This window comes from Emydura macquarii, unplaced genomic scaffold, assembly GCF_026122565.2.
Source record: "Emydura macquarii macquarii isolate MOO-44397 ecotype Brisbane River unplaced genomic scaffold, CSIRO-AGI_Emac_v2 contig_212, whole genome shotgun sequence".
Taxonomy (NCBI): domain Eukaryota; kingdom Metazoa; phylum Chordata; order Testudines; family Chelidae; genus Emydura; species Emydura macquarii.
In genome coordinates, this window is record NW_027130349.1 from 9,625,044 (window position 1) to 9,646,733 (window position 21,690).

Consider the following 21,690-nt stretch of genomic DNA (forward strand, 5'->3'; position numbering starts at 1 on the left):
AGATGCCATGACTTGAAAAGAGGTGCATAAACTGGGGCTAATCTACAACTGCCATCTTGGAAAAGACATTTTACCTGGGGCCTGTGATGGGCTATACAAACAGCAGGCTGGCCAGGAAATGGTTAATATGCTGTTATGGTCTCAGTCAGCCCTTGCCATCTACACCTGCAGTAGGCATCAGACTTGGGGGGAGGGATTAAAAGGGCAGAACACAGCTCATCTGAAGGCTGACTGGGAGGGAGAACAGATTGCCAGCTGCAATCTGTGAGAGAATCCAGGCTAGAGCCAAGAGCTGATTAGAGCTGGCTGCCGGCTGGCTGACCTGGGACAATGGTTTTGGGTTTACTACCAGTGCCTTGTCTATGGTTGTGGACATGGGTGGCTGCGGATGATGCCCTAGCTGAAGGGATGGCAGCCAACTAAAACCTTTTTTTTGCACCCAATAGAGGACACAGCAGTGGTTTTTCATGAGCCCAGAAGTGACTCTATCACAGGGCATTTTTCCAGTTCCTTTTGAAAAGAAAAAATGAACAGTTAAGTTTATAGGAATCTAGCTCACTTTCAAGATTAATAGCGAATTGTGATGCTGAAAAATTACCAAATATCGGGATGATTCAATTCTGTTGCAAGTCTGGACCTGGAATAAAGCTGTAAGATCTACAGCCATAGAAAATTTAAAAAGAAAAATAAACAAGTTGCATTTTGTTGCTAGCTTTTAGCTGTTCTAATTATCTCGGAGTGAAGAAGGCAGATTTGTTGGTTTTTAAACTGATTGATTATTTATGTCAAATGTGCTTATACTCAGAAAATTAAAGCCACAAAAAAGATGACGTAATGTTCCATAAATTCTTTCCCCTTTTTGGAATCAAATTCTGCCTCTCTGCTGCCACAGAAGACTGAAGATACAGTAGGAGCAATGCAGTTCCAGTATACTAAGGTGACCAGATAGCAAGTGTGAAACATCAGGACACGGGGGGCGGGGAAGAGGTATCGTTGCATATATAAGACAAAAGCCCCTAATATTAGGCTCTCTGGTCACCCTACGGTATATGGAGGGAAGAGTTAGTGAGCCCATGCAAAGGGGTCACATCTGTGAAATTCTGCAAAATCCATCTCCACAATGGCTGTCTATGGGTTTTTTTTGGTTTTTTTAAAATCTGAAGTAGTTACTGAAGGTATTGATAAAAATACAGAGTAACGTGTAAATATCTTTTACTGCTGTCACTAATACCGTTCCACAATGGAAAGACTTGGCACAGTTATATTACAGTGACTGGTGGTATTTTATTTCTCAGTTACAGAGCTTTGGGAAGTCTATGTAATTAAACATCAACTGGATCACTGAGTGATACTTAGGTTGGCAACAGAGTACATTTTAATAAGATAATTTGTTTCTACCAATGCTGTTTTCTTCCCCATCCCCTCCTCCTCCCACTTTTTGCTTGTAGCTGTTAGTTTCTTTACTGGCTTTTTCCACCTCATGTGCAACTTTGTTTCTGATGTCTCGTCTCGTCTCCCCCCCCCCCCCCCCATACTTCAATGCAATCATAAATATCAGCATTTCATAAAAATAAATTTCAGTTTCTACAACTGGGGCATAAAATCAGCCATTTATGGCAACTGAGATCAGAGTATCTCATTAATTGGTGTTTACCTGTACTATAATTCTCAGTAAAAGCTTTCAGTTTTTAATCATTATTTTTCTGTCAGCCAGTGCTGCAAACTCCATCCAAGTTCTGAAAATTGAGTTGTTGTTTTATTTTCTGGTGAGATACAAGAGGCAAAAAGAGGAGTTTTGCATCTGGAATCCCACTGTCAATTTTATTGATAATACATGAAGACTAGAATTCTGTTCCCTCTTCCAAGACTTTGCTGGCTTTGCAGTGCTAACAGTATTAAGAAATGTGCCTTTGTCAATAAAGTCAGCAAGTGTGACAAAGACCTTGAGAAAGCAGATGTGTAGATCATGAAGCTGAGAGGTTTTTTTCTAGTCATTTCCAACAATGATGCTGTAAGCACAGTGGATTTATTTTCCATAATTTCATTTGGTCTGACAGGTGAAGTTGAAAACTTTAAAAACTAAATGTAAAGCCAAGAGTGGGAGATTTGGGGGTAATGTTAGGGAGTAGGAAGGAGCCTTCGTCAGTTAACGTGAGTGACAAATCCTAAAGGGTTACAAAGACAGTCGAAGGTGGTTGGGAAGCAGCTGGCTCATATCTAGAATGAGTAGGCCAAGGCATCCACATCTGACTAATTACGACAATAAAAAAATGATTTATCAAATATTCTGCAGTTGCAATGTCCTCCGTTCAGTGGGCAAGGGGCTGCTTTGGAATTAGGAAAGCGTGTGTCTTAGCAAACAATCCTAATTATTTAAAATTATTTTGCTCTTTTCCTGCTGGGAATCCACAAGTTTGGGATCTTGGCTTGACATGTTCGGTATGTTTGCTTTTTCAGCAGTCTGGTTGGGTGAGAAAAAGAGAAGACTAACGGGAATAAATGAGACTAAATGCTTAGATATCACAGTAATAGGCCTCCTTATGAAAGTGAGAGAGAGACACTGGCTTGATTCTACAGTATTATAGAGGAAGTCAGCAAACAGAAGCAGAGCCTGTGAGTAGCAGAAGGAACAGGGAGTTTAACCTGTGGTATTGAGCCTGGGGAGACAAGCAGGACAATTGTTTAGCACAGAATATAGAAAAATGAGGGGAACTTTGGAACAGGAACCAAAATAGTGATTAAAAAGAGCTGGGTAGAGCAGTGGATGCATAAATTGACAGCTGAGCTCCTAGGAAATGGTGCACGCATGCACTTGAAGAGCAGCTGATCATGCTGAGTTAAATCGATGAGCCAGAAGTCTTTTTTTTAATAGAGCATCACAGAAGACAAAAACTGGCAAAGTTAGATGCTGGTTTTATATATTCCAACAATACAGACTTCAGAGCTACCATTTTACTTCATGCTTAGCCACTAGGTTTTACTGCCTTCAGTAGTACTGGGTAATTTAGTGAAATGGCTTTGAACAATTACTATTATAAGCTTAAATTTTAGGAATTGACTAGTGTATTTAGCTGCCTCAGTTTTTATTTGAACAACCTGAGCCATTTTAAAGGCCAGATTGTCAGACTGGGTTGGGGGAGCTCAGCACTTCCTGAAAATCTGGCCCCTTTAAGGTATCTCAAAAGGACATCCAAAAATAGAGGCACCCCAAATCACTAGTCATTTTTGAAAGAACTGTAATGAAGTGCAGCTAAGGGAGTGAGAGGCAAAGGCACAAAATCCTTTTGACCTATGATTTTTATTGGTGAAAAGTGCTAGCTAATGCATATGAATGATATTCAGAAACTGGAGGAACCTACCTGTCTGACTCAGTTAGCTAACACTTTCCATCCATGGTAATCACAGGTAAAAACTAGATGCCCCCTTTATCTCTTTCAAATGGACTTCAACAATGACCTGGATTTCTACCTTAATAAAAATATACCACTAGTTTGGTTAGATGACCTAAGAGTAATGTTTTGCAATTCCATGCAGGAAACCGTGATACAAAGTACTACTGACTTACTGATTAGTACTAGGAAAGCTCTTGAGGCAGTAGGTTCAGCCTCTTTGTAGAAGAGAGTGCCTTGTGGTACTCAAAAATGATCCAGCTATTCAATAGGAGTGATACTGATAAGATCTGAAGGCCCATCCACTGTTGTTCAGCTAGAAGAACTTGATAAAGAACCTTTGGGGGCGGGGGATTGGAGCCGGCAGATTAACGCAGCAGAAAGTGAGGAACTTGTTCAGAAAATGCTAGTTACAAAGTGGAAAGTTATAAGGTCAAGCACAGTGTTTGTGACAAAAAAGTTGCTTTCAACAGTTATTTTACTGTAATCATGTTTGTTTTCAGCAGGCAAAAAGCCATATTGCCCATTCATCTTCTGTTTCCTGTTAACATTTGAACTGCAAATGTTTTTCATTTTTGGTTTTGATGGCTAAGGAATAAAATGTGTCTGCTCCATCGCAAAATTGTTTGTTCCCAGGAGGCTTCTAACTTTTGTTATGAGGGAGAGAATAGACTGATTGTGTGCAGTGATCTTCACATTTTCACCTCACATTTTCAGTCTGTTTTCTGAGAGTTCTTGTTTTCCTCTAGATAATAGTTAGCTGCACCTTACACCATCTTGTTTGTGGTGCACTGCATGATGTAGCTCTGGATGACTTTCTGTGGTTCCAAAGAGCATTTGGAGCATGGACATTTTACCAGGTGGTTACTTCCTGCTTCAGAGAGTACAGACTACATTGTTTTTCTAACAGTTCTCCTCTTAACTAGTTGAGATTCAAGGAGAATGATTTTATCACAAGATGCTACAATACCTAGTGTCCTTGGCTGTTTAACATACAAAAATAAGACCATTGTGTGGAATGCACCTGTAACTCTTGTACCAGGAGTTAGTAGATGTAGTAAGGGTCATGTTCAATGCTCGCTTTCCTCCTTCTTATTTAGGGGGAAAAGCTGCTTTTTCCTTTCCTTTTTCCAGCTCAGGGTCTTACACACTTCTGTTTCTTCTCTTCACTCCTCTTTATCTTTTGACCTTTTCTCCTCTCTCATGATTTATTTTGGTATGCTTTCCAGGTCACTTACCTGACACCTTAAAAACAGTGCAAGATGTATTATTGGTGCAATATATGAAATAAATATGCAACATTAGTTACCATTCCAGCAATATCTTTGCTACTCTGGTTTGTAATCTGCTAGAATTATAAAACAAGAGATTCTTTATATTTAGTCCATTAGCCTATGTACCCCTTTCATAGATTCCAAGGCTGGAAAGGACCTTTGTGATCAGCTAATCTGACCTCCTGTATAATACAGGCTATGTAATTTCCCCAAAATTCCTGGAGCACATCTTTTAGACAAACATCCAATCTGACTTTTAAATTATCAGTGATGGAGAAGCCACCATGATCTTTGGTAAATTGTTCAATGGTTATTAATTACTCTCTCCTTTTTAAACTTGCACCTTATTTCCAGTCTGAATTTGTCTATCTTCAGCGTCTAGCCATTGGATTGTGTTATACCTCTCTGCTAGATTGAAGAGCCTTTGTGCTGTTGAGTTCTCCCTCCTGTTGCTCCGGGCAAGTACATGTGACCTTGTTTGCTTAAAACAAATGACTTAGTTTGCTTTTGGCCAGCTGGGCTGGCATTTTTAGGTAGTCATGGTGTGTGGTTTTTCCCACTTGTCTTGTGGGCTTTTTTTTAAAAAACTATTCTCCAAGGGCATTTGCAAACCCTGTGCAGCACCATAATGCAGAAATGCTGTCCCCTGCTTATATTCTGGTTTTTGTTGTTTTTTTTCCTGCTATTTAGGCTTGGTTTTGATCAGTTTCCTGGCATGCAGATGGCCCCTAATTCTGAAGCATTTTGCAACAGGTTGGTGACACTATTAATTCTCCAACAGGGAAACACTGGCAGTGTTAGTTATGGAAAGGGGAAATTGAGAGGGGAAATTAATTTATTTAATTTTAATTGTATATTTTGAATGTTATTTCATTCTAGCCAGACAGTTTTAGTCAAATTGTCTTAACCAGTATAGTTCACCAACTCTCTTCTTATTTAAAGGTGATGCTAGGGAGTCACTTATATTTTGCTATTCTCAGTTTTGTATCTTTGTGTAACTGGGATATTAATTTACATACTTAATTAACACTGATTGGTTGGTTAATTTGTTAGCTGACTAGCTAATTGAGTAATTCCATAATCCAGCAGAGGAGGAGAAAGCAACTGTGTTGCTTCCAGCTGGATATTTCTGCAAGCAAATGGTGGGAAGATATTGCAGTGCTTTTTGACGCAGCAGACTGTATAGAGTTGATTAATAAAACCTCTGAGTCTTAAGTGAGCTCAACCTTTTGGAACTCTGAATTACTTCTCACTGGGTTTCTGTGGGCACTAATTTGTTTAGATTTAATGTTTTTTAATATATTTATATCTGAAGACAAGGTATGTGGATTATGAAGTAACCTTGTTATTGAGTAAGAATTAAGCAATTGTTTCTTTATCATTATAAAACTTTATGACGTTGGTACTTAATTCCTAAATTCATTCCTCTTGTTCGACTTGATTGTGTGTTGGTTGACTCTGTGCAATCCTCGCTGAAAATCCTCAATGACTGAATTCTGGGTCTCCATGTTCTGGACTTGTGTTTAAGCACTAGGAGAGGGGTGATAAGTAAACTCTAGCCCATCCACAGGTGCACAAATATGTTGGCTGCTATCTTGGCTGTCAGACTGGGGAACTTCATGAGTCTCTATGCCGTGAGCTAAAGAGAGAGGCTCAGTAGCTGGAGGCTGTGAAGACCTATAGCCTGTGTGGACTGAGCACAGAGGGGGGTATGTAACACACACTGACCAGTAGGTTACCTAAATAGCAGTTTAAAGAAATAAGCTTCTCAGACAGTTAATCAGCAGTACTGGGCCCCTGCTAAGCCCAGGTCCATCACAATGCTCCCATCATTTCCCATGGAAGTGGCTTTTCACCTGTTTATAAGACAATTAGTTTGTGTACGTGTATATGCAATGGTTCTTCGAGAGCCACAGTATCAAATCATGTCTAGGTTACGCACCCTTGGGGCAGGTGAAAAAGAGACGCTACTTATTGTGATTGCAGGCAGAGTTTAAGCTCTAGGTTCACTTTTCTAGACAGGACACAAATAAGGGGAGAGTCAAGAAGCCCAGGGATCATGAACAGTGCATACACTCTTTCTACTAGTCCTGCAGGGACTGAATGTTTGCGGCGTTTACGAACTCTGCTGTGAGTGAATGAGTCTCTTTATCACTTACCTGCATGTAGGACACCACACACAGAAGGCATGATTTGTGTAGTCTGCCACCCGTACAGATCCACCTACGTTGGACCTTAATTATTAGCTTATAAACACGTGTAAGGTACCTAAACGCAAACTGAATCTAAAGAGCTCTTCCAAGTTTTGCATGAGACATCAGGCACTTCAATGATATTATGTGTTAAACTTCTATTGCTTTGTATTAGATTTTTATTAGATTTCCTACTTTCAGCAATTTTCACTATTAGACTGAGCTTTATAATAGATCAGATATACTTAGATATGTTTGCTGGTAATTGTAGTTACATACAGCAATTACTCTTACTGCTTCTTTGGTACATGACTCTTTTTATGTGAATAAGTTATTCTTTCGTGGCCTGCAACCTAAATGGAATATTTTTGTAACTAAAAAAATTGTAAGGAAGGAAACAATCATTTCTGCAATGCTTTGACGACATTTACTTATGGAAAGAAGTCTCATATCGAGATGTGCCTGGCCCCCCATCACCTTAGGTATCCGAGCACCTTGCAGACATTAATGAATTTTTCCTTACAGCACCTTTGTGAGGTAAGAAAGTAGCATAATTCTACAGATGAGTAATCGAGGCACAGTGACCAAATGATTTGTTAAAGGTCGTGCAGGGAGACTGACAAAATTAGGAATTCAATTTATATCTTCTAAATCTCAATCCAGTGTCTTTAACCACAAGGTCATCTTTCCAGTGCTTTCAACTCCTGTCATCCACACAGTATTATGCTATTATAAACAGGCAGCATCTGTGAGCAAGAATTGCATTAGTTCACTCAGTCACCTTACAGGATGGAAATAAAGGAAGCAACACTGACATTTAACTCAAGAATATATAACATTTCTGTTGCAGAGTATCTAGACCTAAAACGAACCCTATAACTATTGCCAATCCCACTCTCAAATGAGGATTGAAGGAGTTGGCTATTAATAATTATGATTCAACAGAAACTATTTGGGGAATATTACATCAGAGCCATTCTGTCAGGAAAAAAGAACATCCCAAAAAAATTGTTCCAGTCTGAAAGCTCTATAGCACTGAAAAGCCATTAACTGATTGGAAAGGACCAGTAAGAGATGAAAGGAGGAAAAAGTAAATGGTCCAGGTTGACTTACAATAGGAGGAGATTTTACTAAAACCAAAAAATCAATATAAACACTTCAGTAAAGCTTGATGGGAAACCTCAAACCCATGGAACAGATGGGCACATTCTAAGACTCTTGAATGTGCATGGAGATAGAGGATTCTTCTGATGAGTCACTTTGAAGTGTTTGAATGCAAGCAAATTTCAGTGGTCATCTTGAAAATGTGTCTAGGACACATGATGAAAATGAGTGTGGTTGGCATGGTGTCAGTGTTCTGGAGTGAAGGCTTTAAAATTGAGAACTTATCTTAGAATAGTGAACTTGAATTTTTGTAAAAATGGTAAATTTAGAGGTCAAAAGTCCATTAGAAATTTACCAATCTAATCAGACCTCTTTCATCTCATAATCTATTTTTATATTTCATTTGAAAGAATTATGTACAGTAAAAAGAATTAGAATTCTTTCAGGTGAATTATTGGGCTGAATAACTCACACTTTTATTGAGCTCTAACTTTTGGTAACTAGGTAAAATTGAATGGCCTGTGATATACACAGGTGATCTAATGGTCTCTTCCAGACTTAAATGGTGTGATTCCATGAATAAGTAATCTGAATAATACATGCAAAATTATTAAATTTAGAGAAGAAAAAGAGCTGAGCTGAACACTGCTATCAGTTTGCAAGGAGTTATGGGGTTTTTTGTTTTGTTTTTCTGCTTTGCTTAAATAAAGTGAGGAGGGGCAGAGAAAAAGAGACACTGCTTTGTCAGAAGTAGTTTGTAACAAATGTAACTTTGCAAGATATATAGTTTGTCAGCAGGTACATAACCTGCAGTAAACTGTATTAGGCTTTCCTCTGGAAAAAGTAAAGAAATTATTTTTTGTAGCTGAAATATCATTTCAAATTAAACAAACTAATGTTAAACTTGAGATGTTTCAGAAGTGAAACTACTAAAATTTGAATGTGTTGGGCTAATATTAATATTTGTAATTATTCTGCTTATTAGGCTCAGGACACTAAGAAAAAAAATCTATTTCTTTAGCAACACTTTCCTGAGAGTACTCAACAGTCAGATAGCTGTTTGAGATTAATAAGTTTTAGTTCACTATATACTATTAAATAGTTATGCTGCAGTTATTAGCTAAAAGAAAGCTGAAAAATAGGTGACAATATTAATTCTTGAGTGAAAAGTAGTAGAACGTTTGCTTTTTCTCTTATAATTAATATGAATTTGTACTGCAAAAGTGTGAAGACACTCCAAACAAGTATAGGCCCACTAATGTGAGAGGTACTGTATGTACACGTAATAAGACAGTCCCTACCCTGAAAAGCATACAAATAGACAACACAGACAAGGAGTGTGAGAAAGGAAATTAGTGAGCATGGAAGTAGTATCCTCAGTTCCAGTTTATCCCCCAGTTTCTAGAAGGAAACTGAGACAGAAAGAGATTAAGGCATAGGCAGTGGTGCTGAGGATGGTACTCAGGCCATGACCCAACCACTTTTAAGCCGGTATAACAGAAGTCTCAGCACTATGTGAAGAGAGAATCAAAGAGTTCCAGTGGAATTGGGCCTGAGCCCATCAGGGGCTTCTTTAAATCTCAGGGCTTTTTTTCTTCCATCAGGCTCTAGTCCTATCTGCAACTGCTCCCTTCATTTGACCGCGACTGACCTTATCTGCATTCCTGTGCTCTCGCTCACTAGCTTCACCTGCTCTGAGTTTCACAGAGATATTTTGACCTTTCATTTGATTTCTCACAGTTTCACAGAGATATTAATTAGCTTTGGACTGAAAGGAGTAGCAGGGGAAAGATCTATCAGTTCATTCATGAAGAACTTGGTGGGTGCAATCTCATGATCAAATTGTGATTTCCACCACAAATACTTACCAGCTCAAGAAGTGGCACTCAAAAAGTGCAAGCTGCATCAGGAAAAAGCTGGGGGGAAAATAAGGAGGGGGGCCCAGAAAAGACCAAGTGGTCTACAAAGTTTTTTGAAATGTGCCAATTTTTGACCATCTGGCCAACAATCTATAGACAGTTCTGCTGCTTGAGAACTTCTAAGCTTTCCTTAGCTAGTAAGGATGTTGATTGGGTTTATTGGGCTTGTTGGATGCCAGAGTCTGATCCCAATACAGAGCTTGGCATTGAATTGACAAATCTCTGCAGACCTGCAATCAGATGGAGAAAGATGTGTGCAATATTCTCGGATGGCTACTTTGCTGTACTTAATTGGGACATTTAGGTGGGAAACAAATGGTTCCCATAATGATTTCTGGGTTTACTGGAATTGCTTGAAAGTTATGATGATGCGATGTAAAATATGTGGAAGATATTAAGGCCAGTACCTCAAAACGTCTGAAACTGAATTCAGAATTAATTCATTGGTAGGATCACAAGAAAAATGTCAGACTATTATTGACAAGGTTAGAGAAGCTTAAAAACTTCTCTGTTTGATTGAACTCAGATCTCTCCCTAATGGAACAAATGTCTCAGGTGTTAAGATATGCTGCGCTGGGGATTCTCTCTGAGATCTGTTTCCACTTGGCTTCCCAAGAACTGAGAGCAAAGTCTGCTTCTTTCACACATAAAACTGAAGTCTCAGCAGCAAAGACCCAAAAAAGGCACTGTAGTCTAGTGTCCTATCACCAGCTGCAGATAGACAAACAGACAGCCATGCCCAGATTAGGTTTCTGTCCCTTTCTTCAAGGCCTGTCACAAAAAACAATACTAACAACCGTCTGGTTAAGGGTTTTGGACTGGAGTCCTCTGGCCTCCAGTAGTTACTGGGTAGGGCCCTTTTTGTCCCTGAGAGGGCTTAGCAGGGCTGTCTGTCTGCCTGCAGCCTCTTGCTCTGTTGGCTAGAGAGTAGCCTCTCCCCTAGATTTCCCCACTGCCTTAATGGCTGAGCTCTCCTTTTTATATTCCGGCTGAGTGTGGGCCAATCATGAGGTGATGATCAGCTGATTCCCAGCACTTGTCTGCTAGGCTTCTCCCTGTGGTAGGGTCATGCTACATCTTCTAAAATGCACTGGTTTATTCTTCTCTCTTTCTCCTCTTCTCACCCTCCTCCCCACACAGGGTGTGGACTTAACCTAGTTTCTGGAACTCAAAGGCCACTGTCCGTTCCTCTCCAGTGACATCATCTCTGGGGCAGGGTGAAACAATTCCAGTGGAAACAAAGTGCTTACCCTCCTCCCACTTGGCTGCAGGAGGAGGACTATTCTTGGCAACCCAAATAAATGAGATTTAATAAAATACATATCTTTACACATTACTGAGAAATAGTTTATTTTTTGTTCTGGTAAATGATGTTTTGAACAAAACTGTAGCCATTTTTATTATTTAAATTGCATTTTGTAATTTTATATTAAACTACCATAGATTCAGCTCCTGTTGCTACAGTTTCACATTCCAGAGTGAAAATCACCTCTGGTGCTCTTCTCAAATTTGGAGCCTCTAGAAACACCTGAAGTCCAACAATAATGACCACGTACACAATCACAAGTATGAAATCTTATCTGTTCTATAAATTTTATTAAAGCAAGAAGTAAAGTTACAATGACCCAGGCATATATAAATCCTCCAAAAACCTATGCAATGACTAAGACTGTAGTCATACTCATATCTCCAGAGATATTCTAGGATCCAATGGACTTCTCAATAGACTCATCAATAGAGGGATGGTTCCTGCTGGGGTTTCCATGGTTGGAATCTTCCCACTTTTACCCAACCTGAAACCCTCTCTTATCTTGTTCTGACCACATGTAACACCCTATGCATATGCATGAGGGTTTCAACCCTCTTTTCCTTATCTGTACTTCCACACTCCCTGAATATTGGAGTGTCGTGTTTTTCATTGGTTGTTCTTAGTTCCTCTTATTCTCATTAGCATCTATGCAGAACATGTATCCTGCGACCAGGACAGGACATTCTATGATGTTATAGTCAGGTGGCTCGTGAACTTGGACAATACCTTGCATTTTATTGCCATCCAGGTTTTTTTTGGTAACATCACCTATTGGCACATCTTTTACAGTAATCTTGTGACCTTACTGGCATAGATTTATTCCTAGGCCACCCACTCAGATAAGACATTCTTAAACCTATGGCCTAGTAACTTAAATCTATTTAGCATTCATTAATTACATGTGAAATAGCATATGAATTGACCATAACATCACATAATACAATGATAAATGATGTAATTGGCTACAAAACTTAGTCTGCAGACTACTTCTGAAGCTATTTTCTTTTAAAATGTGTTCTTCACACCTATATTTTTATACTCAGGATTTCCATAAGGATTTGCCCACAGTAAGAACTATCAGATAAATATACCGTCATCAACAAAATTGCAAACACAATCACTCTTTAGTAGGCCTTGCCCAATTAGTTTAGCAGGTAAGTCATCTGCATTTTACTAAGCCAGTAATTACATACTTACCAGATCCAGAGAATTTGGGAAATTTTAATAGCTTCCTAAGTGGGTATTTTTTCCTGATGGCTAATTATACTCTATCAAGTAAGTAATTAGGGAATCGTAAAACATGCTTTCTGCTTCAGTTTACATATTTCTGATTTGTGGATAGAAGGCAGATCCTTAATGTCTCTCAAATAAAATGTTTTTGTGGTTACATATGAGTCAGATGCTCCCTTTCTCAGCTCAGTCTACACAGGGGAATTTATGCTATTTTATGGAATTTATTTGTATGGTAATAGCATGGATCCATGGCATACCCTATAATTGGAAGACCTCAGTCCCCCAGCCCAAAATGCATAATTCTGAAACACTTCTGCAATTCTTGCAGCAACTCCACTTGGTTGACAGGAGATGATATATCTTATGAAACCTTATGGAAGTAATGTTGCCTAGTAGATAAAGCAGTGGGCTGAGACTCAGGCTATCTGGGTTCTGGTCCTGGCTCTGCCACTGACCTGGTAGGTGATCATGGGCAATTCACTTAATCTATCTGTTCCTCAGTTTCTCTGTCTGTAAAATGGGGATAATGATATCACCTCCTTTTTAAAGCACTTTGGGAGCTACAGATGAAAAGCACTGTGTAAGGGCTAGCTGGTATTATGTATTTATTATTCAGTAACCTTGCTTGTTCTAGTTTTATCCATGCAAAAGAGTATTCTAAAAACATTTGTGGATTCTGTTATCAAATGATTACATTATTCTTTAATAATTCAAACTGCAGATGAGTGAGGTAGCTACACACTTTAAAACTAATAAAGGTACCTAAGTGACAGTCAATGAAATACAATCAACAACTCACCCCACACAAATGTAATACAAATATATAAATAATGGCATTTACTCTTCTTTCAGTCCCCTGATATATATTTTTCTGTACCACTAGTAAACTTTTAAAAAATATTTTTTCCCATATGAAAGGGTCTACCTTGTTGTATTCTATATTAAGATACCTAAAGAAAAGTCAGTAGTTGTTTGAAAGTCCATTTATGTACGCATACACATATTCCATGCATGGCCCCTCCTCCTCTCTATCATCCCAATTTAGGAAAGCACTTAAGCATTGTCTAAATCCATACCTAGCCAGGAAAGCACCTGAAGTCAATAGGATTTAAGCACATGCTTAACAAACATTAAGTGGACTTAAGCTCCTTTCCTGTATATGGATGATTTTTCTGAACTGGAACGTATATGGTTAAGTACATATATTATGTGGTAAAATGCATTTTTTAAAATTCTGTTAATAAATTATAAATCTTTTCCATTAAATATTTCTCAAAGTCTCTCAGCTAGTATTGAAACCCAGAGATTTAGAGACTAGTTGGATTTTATAGCATGAACTACCATTGGCCTGATTTGCCATTTATTTCATTGTGTAGCTAAATGTATATGTAATCTTAATTATGTAATTAATGTATGGGCATTACATTAGATTTGAGTTGTAGGTTAAATGGCAAAATATAAATAGGCTCATACCACAAGGGTATGGAACTAATAAGTATGTATCACTGATGAGTGTGTATTAGGTTTATAAGTAAGATAAGGCTGTAACCCAAGGCCTACAGGCTCTAGGTCTGTAAGATATATAGCTTGGCCATAGAAGGCCTCAAATCTGAAATAGGTTGGCATGACTAGTTGCCTGAGACATTTTACTGGTACAGGATTATCTAAGATTACAGTAAAAGACATGTTAAGGTGCTGATGTTCTGGAAACTGTGCAACAATAGACTGGAAAATGTTTCAATGTTGATATTGCAAGATGACCGCTAGTCACAATGCAACAACCAAAAGTTACCATAGTAACTCATTGACATGAATGTACAAGGAGCAAAGGATTTAGCCTAGGAAAAACAAGGGACCCTGAAATTAGTGGAATGTGGAAGCACAGATAAGGAAAAGGGTCTGAAACCATTAAGCATAAGGTACAAGCGTAACTCACTATAAAGGCTATATATTAGCCTGCATGCCTTGGGGGAAGGAGATGCCAGGATGGTAACTGGTGGTGGTGGTGGTGATGATGATGAGAATAATGGTTGATGCTTTGGGTCCCTACGAGATAATGTAAGTGATGCCAGTATGAGGACTAGACATGCTGTGGTACTCCTTTCTTTCCTGTGTGGTGGTGGTTTTTTATATTGTTTACCAGCTTAGTAAGATTCTTAATAAAAGGATGGTTGAGAACTTGTAAGTACATCAGTCGTGACCATAGTTCTTTGTGTGCTTCTAGAGTCTCCAAACCTAATGATATTCCCAATGGTGATTCTAACCCTGCTAATCGTAACATTATAGTCATTTAGGAGGCTGTACCTTTACCCAGGTCACTGGTTTTATATTAGATCACAATCTATCAATAATCAGTATATTAATCCAGGAATTAATATGGCTACAATTGGGAGTTGAAGGCACACAGCATGACTCAGGAGGTGCTCAGCAACTTGCAAGCTTGATCAGATGTTTATAACAAAGATCTGATTATGCAAAAATATTGCGATACTGGTCCCTTTAAATTTAGCAATCCTAGGGGAAAATCAGTTTCTAGTTACTTTTGGTGTATGTCAATGAACATCTAGAATTCTACTACAGAAAGATAGTAATTTAGGACAATTCCAAAAGATCTGTTTTGTACCAATACTATATTTACAGCAGCAATATGTCAGTAAAATCTTTTACTCATATTTTTAAATTTTGTCAAGGCATAAAAAGGACTGTAAATACATTGCCATGGGAACAATGTTCAAGGGAAACCAACATTATTTCAGTTAAACATGGTAGTTGTACTGTAAAACTAGATTCTGTATTAAGTATCTACTATGCTAACAGTGTTTTGGTAAGTTTAATTTTGTAGAGGATCCCACAGTGAAGCATATATAATAGGTTTTTTGCTTGTTTTTTCATTGCATGCAATTTCCAGAACAAATGAAAAGGTCCTATTAAACATGCATACTATAAGCCTTACCTTAGCTTAAAAATTAAAAGTGTAGCATTAATTTGTCCGTTGACATAAGCCCAATATTCTTGATGCATAAAAGTTCTTGTTCTTGTATTCCATCTCCGTAAACAGACTTCTCATTTTTCACGATTAATTTCCAGTGGGATAGCATACTGCAGCATTCTTAGATTTGTAAAATCATTTAGAATGGAAACTCCATGGTAATGATAAGCTATTTCTAGTGTATACTTAACTCTTTGCATAAATTTCAAAACAGATTAAAACAATGACTCTTCATGTAGTTGTCTTGATTAAAAGGCAGAATACCTTCTCCTGCTTCCCTACACATACAGGTAGCTCAAAGTGCTTCATTAAAAATGCAGTTTAAAATGCACCCATTGGCTGTATTTAAAACTGAAATATATTGTTCCTTTGGTTCCCCCATGAAATTATCTGTTAATTCAGGTATGTAACTCCCATTATGTACCTAATCAAAAATCTGTTGAAATTGGTGAGACTCTTTCCATTAACTTCCATAAGCATTAAATCAGGTCTTAAGAAAAGAATATACTCTAACATTTGTATTGGATAGGGTCATGCAATCTGAATGAGCCCCGTTCTTTCTGAATGTAACACTAATGACTTCCTTGGAGTTACACTGGACTGAATTTGGCCAAATATTTAAATCCCTGATTTAGTAGTAGAGGTTTGTCCTCCTTTCATGGGGCATTTGCAATTCCTATTCCTGATAAGGGAAGCTGTATGAAGCACAAAGTGAAGAATAGGTTGCTTTGATTGTTTTTTTTATTTTGTTTTTGTGTAACTGCATTCAAATTAGGAGCAGCAGATATAAAGAATATAAAAATTCTCTACTCTCTTACATTTGTTTTACAATAATGTAGTACTGTTGACTTCAATGGAATTATGCTGGTGTAAAACTAGTGTAATGGAGTGGAGAAACAGGCCCCATGTCTTTAAATCAACTGGGAATGTAAATTATCTTTCCATTAGTGTTAATGAGAGAGAACTTTGTAAATCATTTTTATATAGCATTTCCCTTCAAAAGATTTATTTTAAAAAAGAAGCAATTTCATGGGAGATAAAATAATGAGAAAATATTCTACAGAAATGGATATACAGATAGCAAGACAAAAGGAGATGCACTGCAGTCAAGAAAAAAATGATTAAAATAATTTCACTTGTGACTGTATTGGTGTTAGCTGATTAGAATTTTAAAATGTTAACATAATCATATGACATGAATTCAGATTTTTACTTTCTTTTCTGTTACCAGCAACAAAGATGACAATCTGAATGATAAAAATAAAGAACCTTCGAACTAGGTAACAGAAACTGGGCAACATTTAAATTATTTATACAGCACATATCTGAAGCAAAGAACAACATGATGTCTTAAAAATAGAGAAATATGCAGTTTACAATACATTATAATTTATGCGGAATCAAGCAAATTGACAGAACCTAAATATGGTGAAACCAAATATTTTCCTTTACTTGTAATGAGTCATAATCATGTTTGCTAACTTTCATCATGTGAATAAATATTTTCAGGATTGGGCCCTAATCTTTGTGAAGCATAAAAGGAGCCTTCATTTCTTTTAGCAGACAGATTTCTGTCACTACTGTAGCTATGATGGCAGCTCATGATTCCAAGGGATGAGGAAGAGTACTTTCCTGTTAAGAGGCTGTGTAATGCACCCCTGGCTATCCCTGTGCAATATACTATACAGCAACTGGTCTCAGAGAAAAAAATGTGGATAAGCCAGGGCCTAGATGAAAGGTATGTCCTCTCTATTAGGTACTTTACCTTAGAAAATTTGTAAGGCACTCAGCTACTATGGCAAAAGGGTAAGGTATAAAAACCTATATAAAGTTTTGGCTTCATACCTTTCTTTCTGCATCTTCACTTTTCAATAAGACCACACATATTGGTAACTCCAGGATATAGATTTTTTTTTTTTTTTTTTTTTTTTTTTTTTGTGGTAATTTCCATGAGTTGCACAGTCCTGTCAGGCTGGGACAGGTATGATAAGAGACTGCTGTAGTTAGATGTTTATGTGAGCTTCTCTCCCCTCCTCCGCTCTGAAAATCCAAGCTGCACTGCAAGATTTTTCTTTCTTTCTTTCTTTTTTACCTTGTGCAGCAGACCCACCTTTGCTTGATTGGGTCAGTTTAATCCATTGAACAAGAAGAATTCTTGGCCTTCAGAATCGTTCTCTTTGTGCAGCCTGAAAGCTTGTGGATAATTTTAGCTGGAGCCCTTAAGAAATGTTATTGAATTTTTCTGAAGCTAGTACAAGGAGAGTTATATTAGCAGAAAAGCTTCCAAGAACCAACTGCTAGAATGGAAAGTACTCTGATTTTGCTCACAGAAGTACCTGATCACATGCTCATAACTGACATTTTGCATTTTTATTATATTTCTTTATGATTTCTTTTAATTTATTCTACATTTTTTAAAGTACCTCCAAAAAAATTGTCATATCTTGTATGTTTCAGCTATCCCCTGCACCCACTACTTACATTAACCATAACTCAGTCTAAAACTCTGTGTTTCTCAAGGATAATAGAAAACTTAATTCATTTAATTATCTGAATAAACAAAACTGATTGTCAAAAATGATCATAAAACCGCGAAAGAACATGCCACTTCAGTGACAATGATTTATTGACTCTGACATAACTGTAACTGAAAAAATGTATAAAAGTTGGGCAACCTGAGCTGTTTGCAATGCAGAAATTGTTATTAAACATATCTAACAATAAAGTATTTTAGCAGGGGCCTAATCATGTGAGGCGCTAAGGACCCAAAATTCCCACTGAAGTCATAAGGCCTTAGGAGAGTAAGATCATTTATAAATATTAACATTTTCTATCTTACTTTAAGAAATTTCACAAATCAATCATGATCACTCTCTTTTAAGTGTCAATGTGGTGCTGAGTGCTGTACAAACAAAGAGAGAGAGTCCCAGTTCCAAACAATTTATAATCTAAAGGACACAGATGCAACATACTCAGAGACCCAGAGGATATGGTGTCAGCTAATAATGGCCCCAATTCCTCTCCCTCCCCAGATCTATGCAGAGAGGACTCTCGGCATATGGATGTCAACCTTCTTGTGTAGAAGGCAGGGGACTCAGCTGTTTCCAGGGCATCATTATTCCTCCCTCCTCCACACTATGCAGAGGGCACCCTAAAGTTCCAGGTCCATAGTAGGGGAGGGTCAGAGGGGCCAGGGTATCCCTGGTCAGTCATCTCCAATGGAGCCCTGCTAATGGGGAGTTTAGGGCATCGAGGACCAGAGCAGTTCTAGAAGTACAAGTCTGATGGGGATTAACCAGGTCAGCCACACAGTCTCATCTGTGTAGAAGTGGGGTTGCAGCCCTATCCTCTGTGGAATCATAAAGGAGGACCTCCACAGAGAAAATAACCCCATTCAAGGGGTTTTCTGCTCAAGAAAGATTGATCTGGGTCAGTACATTGTGTGAAAAGGATATTTGACTGCTATGGTTAGTGTCCATGGGTCTCACATATGAAGTGAGGTCTTAATTCTGTTATGTATTTAGTGTGAATCAGGAATAACTCTATTGAAGTCAGTAGAGTTTCACTGGTGTTGTGTAAACAGAATCAGATCTTGTCTTTAAATGATACTTATGACTGAACAGCTGATATATGGCTCCAACTACGGACAAGTGTAAATTAAAATATTAGTGTTATGATAATTTCGATTTATCTACAGATGATGATGTAGTCTTATATACTCAGTTCTCTTATTTCCTTGTTTTCTGGCCCAAGTATCATTTTATGTTTCTGGTCAACCAGCTTTTCTTACTGCTGCTAAATCTGAGGAAAAAAAAGGGCAAAATATTGTTCTTTTATGTAGGCACATAGTTCTTGTTGCTTTCAGTTGCAGCCTTATGCATGTGTCAAAAGAGAGTTTAGCCCTTAAGACTATCAGAATCCAAAATAGCTCAGATTCAGCTTTCTTTTGACTTAGAAACTGAATGCTAACTGCACTGGACTAAAGTGAATTTTGTTACATTGGATTGTCGTGGATTTTAGTATCATAATATATATTACCTGAAATCTTGACTCTCTCTATTTTTATTTGCATGTCTTATCTTTTGTCCTCAAAGGCTGCTGCGTGGCATCTGAGGGACATTGATTATTCCACAGTCTGCTTATCAGATATCCAAAGTACCTGGCCAAGTGCTTCCTTGGGGAGCTACTTGGCCAATAGAGCATAGTAGTGATATTTAACTAAAACTCTTGACTGAACTATACCTTTGCTGGGACTCTTTTGTTTGCATAAGACAGCACACAATCTCGAGGTGATGATGTATTAATAACCTCAGAAAAATGATAATTTAAAAGAAGAACCCAGAAACAGACACACGTACAGCTGATTCCTCAAAAGTGCCAGTTACTACAAATTCAGTGGTAACAGAAATAGAAATGTACATGGGTCAGAAATCCAGTTTTAAGAATTAAATTAGTGTAACTTGCATTCATGAGGTGTTCAAAATGCACACATGGTAAGAGCCAAATCCCATTGAAGTAAATGGGAGCCCTTTTATTGACTTCATTGGGTGTAGGGTCAAACCATAATACCCACATTCAAGGCACTAAGGATGTTTTGTAACCAGAAATGCATTTCACATGAGAGTGATGCCAATAAGATGAAGTGTAATATCCTAAACGAGAGGCGACGCATAGGGGTGGGCATGCATGGTCACGCACCCCTCCCCCCCAGATTTGCTGGTTGGCCTGTACTGAGAATGCTCACATGGACTGAGCGTGCTCAGTAACACTGCTGAAGCTGGCTGCCCTCACTCTCCCCCTTCCCGCTATTGGCAGGCACCGGTCATCAGTGTCCTAAACTCTCTCTCACTCTTCTAGTATTTGCTTTTCCTGCTACAATGCTTCTTTCTGAGCTCTGGCTGCATTAGGGTGACCAGATGTCCCGATTTTGTAGGGACAGTCCTGATATTTGGAGCTTTTTCTTCCATAGGCACCTATTACCTCCCACCCCCGTCCCACCTTTTCACGCTTGCTATCTGGTCACCCTAGGCTCCACTCATTATACTCGCTCTCTATGGACAGAAAGTTCAACCCTGTCTGATAAACTCCAAGGATATTTTTTATCACTGGATGGCTTTTCCCTTTTTGTTAAAGGCTTTTAAAAGCCTTGTGATATTTATTATTCCATTAGTCTCAAATAAGAGCTTGTGCTTTAACTGTAGGAAAAATAAAAAGGTCCCACTCCTGCTCTGGACTCTTTACGTGAGGTAAAGAGGCCAGACTGGCATGAAGTGTCTCTAAAAGCCATAGATCTGGCCAGAGGAGAACTCCCATCATGCAAGAACAGTGGAAGACGGCCACTGGCTGTCCTCTAAGGATCCCATGTAACTGGAGGCATGTCAAGGCAGAACTACAACACCTGGCACTGTGGAGATTCTGGGCAACCTAGCGGCCCATAAGCAGCTGGAGGCAGGTTACTTTAACTTGGGTAGGTCCCAGAACTCTCAAAATTATGCTGGTGCTGCTCCCATGGAGTAGCTCAGAATCAGGAGAGCACAAAGGTGGTTTAAAGCCACCTTAGCTCTCCTTTGCCCTTCTCGGAGTAGGCCAGGGTCTCTCCCTTAATTTACAATTTCAGTTCATAGAAGCATCATATACCATTTAAGCTAGTTTTCCAAAATTGAGCAGAAATCACTGAAATCACAGGGCTGTTAAATTTCTTTCCTCCCAAGGCTTACAAGCATTGACCTTTTCATATTATATGCAAATGATGTGCAAAAATCTGCGGTGACTGCACAAGCTGGAACACTACCAAGTAGCTTCAGCTAATTCACACTCTTATTTAAACAATTCAGTACAAAAAAGTAAACACTTTTTATGCTGCAGGGTATAAGCTTAAAAAGACAGTTCTGATTAAATAAAGGACTCGTAGTGAGATGCAATAATTGAAACTTGTAAGGATATAAGAATGGCCATACTGTGTCAGACCAATGGTCCAACTAAGCCAGTATCCTCTCTTCCAACAGTTGCTTCAGAGGGAATAAACAGAATAGGCAATTATTGAATGATCCATCCCCTGTTGTCCACACCCAGCATCTGGCTGTCAGAGGCTAGGGACACCCTGACCATCTTGGGTAACAGCCACTGATGGACCTATCCTCCAGGAACTTATCTAATTCTTTTTTTGAACGCTGTTATAGTTTTGGCCTTTACAACATCCCCTGGCAAGGAGTTCCACAGATTGACTTTGCATTGTGTGAAGATGTACTGCCTTTTGTTTGTTTTAACCCTGCTGCCTATTA